The sequence below is a fragment of the Elephas maximus genome, chromosome 26, assembly GCF_024166365.1.
Source record: "Elephas maximus indicus isolate mEleMax1 chromosome 26, mEleMax1 primary haplotype, whole genome shotgun sequence".
NCBI lineage: Eukaryota > Metazoa > Chordata > Mammalia > Proboscidea > Elephantidae > Elephas > Elephas maximus.
The window spans coordinates 33,121,263-33,131,655 of NC_064844.1; positions in this window are offsets into that span (position 1 = coordinate 33,121,263).

A 10,393-nucleotide genomic window follows, 5' to 3' on the forward strand; every position below is an offset into this window, starting at 1 on the left:
ATGAACATCATTCAAAATATGCCACCATCATTTTCATTTCTTGCTCTAGATTCAGACTGAGTTCGTGTCCACCTGTGCAGGACATAGAATAGAGGTAAATAAATTGTTGCTTAGGGAAACATCTCTATATGTACTTATTTTCCACTGCCCAAAACACCTGTATCCTTGTACTTAAGATTTTTTAGGTTGCGCCCATTCTACCCTTCTGGACACTTCTTCAAAATACCACCCAAATTTCTTAATGAAAAAAAAATTGGGGACCATTAAATAATACACACACGCACATTTAAAATCTACCTTCAATACATTACAATTGTAGGTTTTAAATGTGTGTGTGTATTATTTAATGGTCTCCCATTAAGTAATTCAGGTGGTATTTTTAACAGAAAGGACCATTGGATTTACCCAGGGAAAAAGATATGTATGTCTTGTCACAGGGTATCCAATGTTATATACGACTTTTTTTCTTGCTTGTTCTCTTATTTCTCACTAGTGTGATTATAATCACGAGAATACTCTTTTGTTGTTGTTGAGTGCTACTTTCCACATTTGTATACATTAATGTATCCCTAAAGTTGAAATCACTGACTAAAGGAGGCATGCATGTCATCGTTTGAACTCACTTATTCGCCTGCAAAACCATGGCTACATAAACATAACTATTGTCATGAGACCTCCCACAGTAAATCATTCAATGCTCATCAAATGTAAATGAAGGAACTTGGGGTAGAAGTAGGACTTTGGAGGGAAACCTTGAAAAAAAATCTATTAAAGCGACCAGTGTTTGTTAAATTTGTTGTTTTTGAAGAAGAAAGAAAAAGGCTTGCAGTTCCACTTAATAAACACTAATGATTACCTGCTATATTCTGGGCACTGTGTTAGGGCATCTGAGATACAAAGATAAGTTAGACCCTTCCCTGGAAAATGTCTAGTGGCAGAGCCAGAAACACAGAATTAAATTGTACCGTAATATAATCAACAATGAAAGTTATGCCAGAATCTAGGATAGCACAGTGTTTTGGTGGTGTTTGGATGGGGGCAGATGGGGGCAGTGGGCAGAAATTGGGAAGGTTGCCAAGGTCAGGTAACAGACGGCTCTATGTGCCTTCCATAGAAAAAAATAGACCTATTTTATTTGTAAAAAAAAAAAAAAATGTTACTGCCAGGTCGATTCTGACTCATAACGACCCTATTACGTGTAATAGTATACCAATAAAAGGATGTGACATGGTCATGTTTGAGTTCTACATAAAATATTGGTTAGAGTAGACAACAGCTTTAAATGAAAGATTGGAATCAGTAGTATGGAGCTTAAACTAATGTTTATCAGGGACAGAGAAGGGACAGACTTTGGAAATATTAGGAAGTAGATTTTATAGGACTTCATTGGTTAGAGCGAGTAGAGAAATTTCGTATGACTTGGGCTTTTTTTGTTTTGTGACTGAATGAATGATGATATTGTTATCAATATTTATAAGAAGGACAAAAGGTTTGCTGGGGAGAGGGGGGTGATCTCACCCTGAAACTCAGGAAAAGGCCTGGGGACAGATTTGGGAATGATCAGCATCCAATGAATTTACATTAGAACATTCAATCAGAACATGATTCTGTATTATTAAAAAACACCCATGGGGGGAATAAGGAGCAGTGGATCAAGGATGGAATCTTAGGGAATAATCATTTAAGGAGTGGATAGAGTTGAAGCCCCAGAGGTAAGAAAATGAAAAGAGTGGCATGGAATTTTAGGTATAGTAGTAATAGCCTTACAGCTATCCACTGAGAGCATGGTGGGTACTTCCTATCACCCCCGAGTGTTAAGGGCAGGATGGTTGAGTAGATTGCCCACATCCATACAGGTGTAAGCAGGAGAGCTGAAATCAAACCTAGCCCATCTGGCTCCTGAGCTCAATGGTCAACAATTCCAGGCACTACAGAGAAATCTGAGGAAACAGTGCTGGCTCAGAAATATCCATTACATCGCGTGACCTTTTCAAGAGCAATTTCAGGATAAAGACAAGTCTGTTTCCTGGAGGTTGAGGAAAGAGTGAGAACAGGAGAAAAGTATGTTTAGGCTCGTTTCAGAAGCTTCACTGAAAAGGGACAGAGTAAAATAGCAATATAAAATGTAATAAGGTAAAGTGATAGAATCTGAAAGATTACAAAAAGCCAAGGACATTTTCAAGCAAATAATAGTGATTGAAGCCCTTTTAGAACCCAGAAGTCAACTGAAGAATTGTTTTAGCAAATCCAAGCAAACAGATTATCTGCGTGTTTTAATCCTAGTTTATGTTAGGTATTTACTAAATGCCTGTGGTAAGTCAGATTTTCCTTGGGAAATGTATGAAAAACACTATCAAGTCTTCGAACCGATAGGCCTTCGCCTAGGCAGTCTCTAATGTTTCTAAAGGCTTACCCGCCTTACATTCCTTTATCTCATTAGAGGCCAGTTCACCTGGTGTAGAAGATTCGAGTCAACTACATTAATGTGAAACTACACAGAAACATATTTCATTCTAACTAATATGCAATTAAGGAACCCCCGTGGTACAGCGGTAAAAGCACTGGGCTGCTAACTGAAAGGTTGATGGTTTGAACCCACCAGCCACTGCAGGAGACATGGCGGTCTGCTTCTGCAGAGATTAGAGCCTTGGAAAAACTATGAGGGTAGTTCTATGCTGTCCTATTGGGTGGCTATGAGTCAGAATCGACTCAATGGCAATGGATTTAAAACACAAATACAGGTATACCTTATTTAATCAGTGCTTCACTGTATTGCGCTTCGCAGATACTGCATTTTTTACAAATTGAAGGTTTGTGGCAACCCCACGTCGAGCAAGTCTTTCGGTGCCGTTTTTCCAAAAGCATGCGCTTGCCTATTGTCTCTGTGTCACATTTTGGTAATCCTAGCAATATTTCAGACTCATTAATAGTACATCTATTATACTGATCTAGGAGCCCTGGTGGTGTAGTGGTTAAGAGCTAACCAAAAAGGCAGCATTTTGAATCCACGAGCTGCTCCTTGAAAACCCTATGGGGCAGTTCTACTTTGTCCTATATGGTCACTATGAGTCGAAATTGACTAAAAGGCAATGGGTTTGGGTGATCTGTAATCAGTGATCTCTGATGTTACTAATTTTATCGTTTTGGGGCACCACGAACTGTGCCCATATAAGATGGCAAACTTGATCGATAAATGTGTGTGTTCTGACTGCTCCACCAACCAGCTGTTCCCCCATCTCTCTCCCTCTTCTCCAGCCTCCCTATTCCCTGAGACACAACAGTATTGAAATTAGGCCAATTAATAACCCTACAACGGCCTTTTAAGTGTTCAAGCAAAAGGAAGAGTCGCATGTCTCTCACTTTAAATCAAAAAATGATTAAGCTTAGTGGGGAAGGCATGTAGAAAGCCGAGACAGACCAAAAGCTAGGCTCCTTGCACCAAAGAGATAAGTTGTGAATGCAAAGGAAAAGTTCTTGAAGGAAATTGAAAGCGTTACTGTAGAGAACACACAAATGACAAGAAAGTAAAACAGCCTTATTGCCGATGTGGAGAAAGTTTTAGTGGTCTGGAGAGATCAAACCAGCCACAGCATTCCCTTAAGCCAGAACTTAATCCAGAGCAAGGCCCTAACTCCCTTCAATTCTATGGAGGCTAAGAGAGGTGAGGAAGCTGCAGAAGGAAAGTTTGAAGCTAGCAGATATCGGTTCATGAGGTTTAAGGAAGAAGCCATTTCCACAACATAAAAGTGCCAGGTGAAACAGCAGGTGCTGGTGTAAAAGTTGCAAAAAGTTCATCCAGAAGATCTAGCTGAGATAACTGATGAAGGCGGCTACACTAAACAACAGATTTTCAGCGTAGATGAGACAGCCTTATACTGGAAGAAGATGCCATCTAGGGCTTTCATAGCTAGAGAGGAGAAGTCAATGCTGGCTTCAAAGCTTCAAAGGACAGCCTGGCTCTTGGTAGGGGCTAATGCAGCCAGTGACTTTAAGTTGAAGCCAATACTCACATACTGTTCTGAAAATCCTAGGGCTCTTAAGAATTATACAAAATCTACTCTGCCTGCACTCTATAAATGGAACAACAAAGCCAGGATGACAGCATGTCTGTCTACAAGATGGTTTTCCTGAATATTTTAAGCCCTCTGTTGAGACCTACTGCTCAGAAAAAAAAGATTCCTTTCACAATATTAATGCTCATTGACAATGCACCTGTTCACTCAAGAGCTCTGATGGAGATGTACAAGGAGATTAATGTTGTCATGCCTGGTAACATAACATCCATTCTGTAGCCCATGGATCAAGGAGTAATTTTGACTTTCAAGTCTTATTATTTAAGAAGTACATCTCGTAAGGCTATAGCTGCCGTAGATAGTGATTCCTCTGATGGATCTAGGCAAAGTAAATTGAAAACCTTCTGGAAAGGATCCACCATTCTAGATGCCATTAAGAACATTTGTGATTCGTGGGAGAAGATCAAAATATCACCGTTAACAGGAGTTTGGAAGAAGTTCATTCCAACCTCATGGATGACTTTGAGGGGTTCTAGACTTCAGTGGAGAAAGTAACTGCAGATGTAGTGAACTAGAATTGAAACCTGAAGATGTGACTGAATTGCTGAAATCTCATGAAAAAATTTTAATGGATGAGGAGTTGCTTCTTATGGATGAGCCCAGAAAATGGTTTCTTGAGCTGGAATCTAATTCTGGTGAAGATGCTGTGAATGTTATTGAAATGACAATAAAGGATTTAGAATATTACATAAACTTAATTGATAAAGTAATGGCAGGGTTTGAGAGGACTGACTAATTTTGAAAGAAGTTCTACTGTGGGTAAAATGCTATCAAACAGCATCATATGCTACAGATCTCTCGTGAAAGGAAGAGTCAATCGATACAGCAAACTTCATTGTTGTCTTATTTTAAGAAATTGTCACGGTCACCCAACCTTCAGCAGCCACCACCCTGATGAGTCTGCAGCCGTCAACTTTGAGGCAACACCCCACATCTGAAGGCTCAGATGATGTTTAGCATTTTTTAGCAATATTTTTAAATTTAGGTATGTACATTGTTTTTTTAGACATTACGCTATTGCACACTTAATAGACTACCAAAAAAAAAAAAAAAAAACCCATTGCCATCGAGTCAATTGTGATTCGTAGTGACCCTATAGAACAGAATGGAACTGTCCCATAGGGTTTCCAAAGAGTGGATGGTGGATTTGAACTGCTGACCTTTTGGATAGCAGCCAAACTCTTAACTACTGTACCACCAGGGCTCCTAATAGTCTACCAAAAAAAAAAAAAAAAAATCAAACCAAACTCGTTGCCATGCGGTTGATTCCTACTTACTGCAGTATAGTGTAAACATGACTTGAATATGCACTGGGAAACTAGACAATTCATGTCACTCACTTTATTGCGATATTTGCTTTAGTGCAGTGGGCTGGGAGTGAACCTGCAATATCTCCGAGGTATGCCTGTATCAGAAATGGATGAAAAATTTTCAAGTGAAACAAACAAAGCAAATCCCAACCTAAAGGGATGAGCAAGGGCTGTTTTGTAATCTTATTTGTAGTGATCATGCAATATAATGTTTACATATTTTATTGCTACTTTTTATCATTTAACTTCTTATCTCAATATTTAAACTCTTACTATGGAAAAATAGAAGTCATAGGAAGCATATTTGTCTACCCTAGAGGCACTCACTCTAACCCTAGAGGTGCTCACTCTACCAAACTGGAGCAATGAAATACATACCAATTTTCGAATTTGAAAGTAATGGGTGGATGGAACAAATACTTGCTTAAAAATTCATTTCAAACACCACGAGGCAGTGAGTCAGAATTCAGAACCCTGATTTACTAGCTGTACAACTTTGTTGTTGTTAAGTGCCATCGAGCTGGTTCTGATTCATAGTGACCCGATGCATAACAGAACAAAACACTGCCCAGTCCTGCACCACCTTCACAATCGTTGCTATGCTTGAGCCATTGTTGCAGCACTGTGTCAGCCCATCTCTTGGAGGGTCTTCCTTTTTTTCTCTTACCTTCTATCTTACCAAGCATGCTGTCATTCCCCAGGGATTGATAACACGCCCAAAGAACGTGAGACGAACCCTCGCCATCCTCACTTCCAAGAAGCAATCTGGCTGTACTTCTTCCAAGACAGACTTGTTCATTCTTCTGGCAGTCCATGGTATATTCAATATTTGCTAACAGCATAATTCAAAGACGTGAATTCTTCAGTCTTCCTTATTCATTGTTCAGCTTTTGCATATGTATGAGGTGAATGAAAATATCATGGCTTGGGTCAGGCACACCTTAGTCCTCAAAGTGACATCTTTGTTTTTTTAACACTTTAAAAAGGTCTTTGGCAGCAAGTTTGCCCAATACAATACATCATTTGATTTCTTGACTGCTGCTTCCATGGCTGTTGATTGTGGATCCAAGTAAAATGAAATCCTTGACAACTTCAGTCTTTTCTCCACTTATCTTGATGTTGCTTGTTGGTCCAGTTGCAAGGATTTTTTTTTTTTTTTTTTTTTATGTTGAGGTATAATCCATATTGAAGGCTGTAGTCTTTGATCTTCAGCAGTAAGTTCTTCAAGACCTCTTTGCTTTCAGGAAGCAAGGTTATGTCATCTGTGTATCGTAGGTTGTTAATGAGTTTTCCTCCAGTCCTGATGCCACGTTCTTCATATATTCCAGCTTCTCAGATTATTTGCTCAGCATACAGATTAAGTATGGTGAAAGGATACAACCCCGACACACACCTTTCCTGACTTTAAACCATGCAGTATCCCCTTCTGTTTGAACAATTTCCTCTTGGTCTATGTATAGGTTTCACATGAGCATAATTAAGTATTCTAGAATTCCCATTCTTTACAATGCTATCCATGATTTGTTATGATCCACACAGTCAAATAACTTTACATAGTCATTAAAACACAAGTAAACGTCTTTCTGGTATTCTGTGTTTTCAACCAAGATCCATCTGACATCAGCAATGATATCCCTGGTCCCATGTCCTCTTCTGAATCCAGCTTGAATTTCTGGCAGCTCCCTGTCGATGTACTGCTGCAACTGCTTTTGAATTATCTTCAGGAAAATTTTACTTGCACATGATATTAATCATCTTTCTTTGGAATGGGCACAAATATGGATCTCTTCCAGTCAGTTGTCCAGATAACTGTCTTCCAAATTTCTTGGCACAGATGAGTAAGCACCTCCAATGCTGCATCTGTTGAAACATCTCAATTGATATTCTGTCAATTCCTGGAGACTTGTGTTTCGCCAATGCCTTTAGAGCAGCTTGGACTTCTTCCTTCAATACCATTGGTTCTTGATCATATGCTACTCCCTGAAATGACTGAACTTTGACCAATTCTTTTTGGTACAGTGATTCTTTGTGTTCCTCCCATCTGTTTTTGATGCTTCCTGTGTCATTCAATATTTTGTCCATGGAATCCTTCAAACTTGCACCTCGAGGCTTAAAATTTTCCATCAGTTCTTTCAGCTGAGAAATGCTGAGCGTTGTCTTGCCTTTTGGTTTTCTAACTCTTAGTCTTTGCACATTTTACTATAATATTTTGTCTTCTCATGCTGCCCTTTGAAATCTTCTGTTCAGCTGTTTTACTTCATTTCTTCCATTTGATTTAGCCACTCTATGTTCAAGACCAAGTTTCAGAGTCTCTTCTGACACGCATTTTGGTCTTCCCTTTACTCACTGTGTCTTAATGAACTTTTATTTTCTTAATATATGATGTCCTTGTCTGGTCTTTGATCATTAATGTTCAATGCATTAAATCTGTTATTGATATGGCCTCCAAATTCAGGTAAGATATATTCAAGGTTGTATTTTGGTTCTCGTGGACTGTTTTAATTTTCTTTAGCTTCAACTGAAACTTACATATGAGCAATTGATGGTATGTTCCACAATTGGCCCCTGGCCTTGTTCTAACTGATGATACTGAGCTTTTCCATCATCTCTTTCCACAGATGTAGTTGATTTCAATCCTGTCTTCCATCCAGTTAGGTCCACTTGTATACTCACTGTTTATGTTGAAAAAACCATTATCTTCTAATCTGTGAAATGAAGATAATAATTTCCCACCTTCATAGGATAACTGTTCAGATTAAGTATGATAATCCATGTAAAATACCTACCACTGTATATGGTACACAATGCACATCCAATGTTTAGCTATTATTATTATAAATACAGAGGTAATTAATACTCAGGAACACCCTATGTAGAATTTTAGGTGGAAAATCTTTCCCTCATGGTTCAAATTTGGAACAAGTGTTACAAAAAGCATAGCACTCAGAGTTATTTCCATTTCTGCAACTTCAAAACAGCCAAAAATATCCTGAACGTCCACACGTACAGAATCCATAATAGACGATCTGGTGCACATTCTTTTCCTTTTAGTTCTAGCATTTTGTCTAATATGAGAATCTTTTAGTATGTAATACCATTTATGTAGAATAACGTAGCTTTGTAACAACATTGCCAAGGACAAGGGAGTAAAACTGGGAGATTCATTGCTCATTGGCTCATGTTACAGAATTCTTTTTATGTCTCTTTAAAACATTGCCTCTAATTGGGCATCTCCCGCCCCCCACCTAAAACAATTACAAAGACAAAATAAGAAGGTATCATGATGTCTATGATTTAGCATAGTGCTTTCCAAAATGGAATAAACCATAGTACATGAGGACATTGCAAAAGGTATGCTGCTAAGATGGATAGGTTTAAGCAAAGGAATCAATTTCCAGGCCCTCAGCTTCCACAGGTGCTCTTTCCAAATACTAGATGAGAAATGGCTTTTTCCACTTTACATTTAAAACACCCAAAACATGTCTCACATCTTCCTCTCGTGCATTGCCCCAGAGTGTAAAAACCTCTACCAGGAGGGTGGTTTGTCACCCCGTGTGCCTTGCCTGCACTTGTTCCTCTGTGAGACAGACCCAAAGGAAGGTCATATCGTATTTTTTTTATTATTTTTATAACATCATTTTTGAATAGGCAATACATGGGTCATAATTCTAAACACACACAAAGTTGTTTAGTGAAACCTCACTTTTCCCTCCTCAGCCACATGGTTTTTCTTCTACCGACATCTAATTTATTGCAGTAAAACCTGTGAAAGGTGGAAACCTATCAGAGAAGGAAAACTCAAATATTTTCAACTAATAGGAATAGAAAAGTGGCGAGACAGCACACTTTCAAAGGCAGAAGGCTTCTAAGACCTGGAAAAACAAGGCAGTCCCTTCAAGCTCCGATTCTCTCACAGGTTTCTCTATTTTTAGTATATCCTTTCAGAGGAATCTTACACACATAAAGAGAAAAAAATACACCCCCCCCCCAATTTGTACACAAATGAAGGCACACACTACATACTGTTTTGCACCTTGATTTTTATTTAAAATTTTATCTTGAATGAACATACAAAAACTGGTTGCATTCCTCCACACCAACAAAAAGAACATCGAAGAGGAAGTCACCAAATCAATGCCATTTACAGTAGCCTCCAAGAAGATAAAATACTTAGGAATAAATCTTACCAAAGATGTAAAAGACTTATAGAAAGAAAACTACAGTACGCTTCTGCAAGAAACCAAAAGAGACTTACATAAGTGGGAGAACATACCTTGCTCTTGGATAGGAAGACTTAACATTGTGAAAATGTCTATTCTACCAAAGCAATCTATACATTTAATAAAGTTCCAATCCAAATCTCAACGACATTCTTTAATGATGTGGAGAAACAAATCACCAAGCTCATATGGAAGGGAAAGAGGCCCTGGATAAGTAAAGCATTACTGAAAAAGAAGAACAAAGTGGGAGGCCTTACTTTACCTGATTTTAGAACCTATTATACTGCCACAGTAGTCAAAACAGCCTGGTACTGGTATGACAACAGATACATGGACCAATGAACAGAATTGAAAATCCAGACATAAATCCATCCACATATGAGGAGCTGATATTTGCAAAAGGCAAAGTGGGGAAAAGAGAGTCTGTTTAACAAACGGTGCAGACATAACTGGTTATCCATCAGCAAAAAAATGAAACAAGACCCATACCTCACACCATGCACAAAAACTAACTCAAAATGGATCAAAGACCTAAATATAAAATCTAAAATGACAAAGATCATGGAAGAAAAAATAGGGACAACATTAGGAGCCCTAATACATGTCATAAATGGTGTACAAAACATTAGTAACAATGCACAAACACCAGAAGAGAAACTACGTAACGGGGCACTCCTAAAAAACCAAAAACCTGTGATATCCAAAGACTTCACGAAAAAAGTAAAAAGATTACCTATAGACTGGGAAAAAGTTTTTAGCTATGACATTTCTGATCAGCATCTGATCTCTA